A 302-nucleotide genomic window follows, 5' to 3' on the forward strand; every position below is an offset into this window, starting at 1 on the left:
GTGACAGCCCCAGCTCCCCGGTCCCCATGCTGGGCTCCTCGTGGTGTCTGTGGGGTGTTCCTGTGTACTCGGTGCTTTGGGGCTCTGCCTGGCTCTGGGTGACAAGGACAGCTGGGGAAGGACACGTTTGTTGGTGTAACGCCGCCCCTTGGGTTCAGCCTTGCTTGGCCTTTGTTTTCCTCGGCTCTGCCCCGGTGACCCCCCCAGCCCCATGGGGACGGCGGTGCCGCAGGCAGGGGCACAAAGGACGGGGTCCCCAGGCACTGCCCTCTCCAGGGACCAGAGGTGGGAGCCCAGTGTCC

The sequence above is a fragment of the Mesitornis unicolor genome, unplaced genomic scaffold (genome assembly GCF_000695765.1).
Source record: "Mesitornis unicolor isolate BGI_N332 unplaced genomic scaffold, ASM69576v1 scaffold44512, whole genome shotgun sequence".
NCBI lineage: Eukaryota > Metazoa > Chordata > Aves > Mesitornithiformes > Mesitornithidae > Mesitornis > Mesitornis unicolor.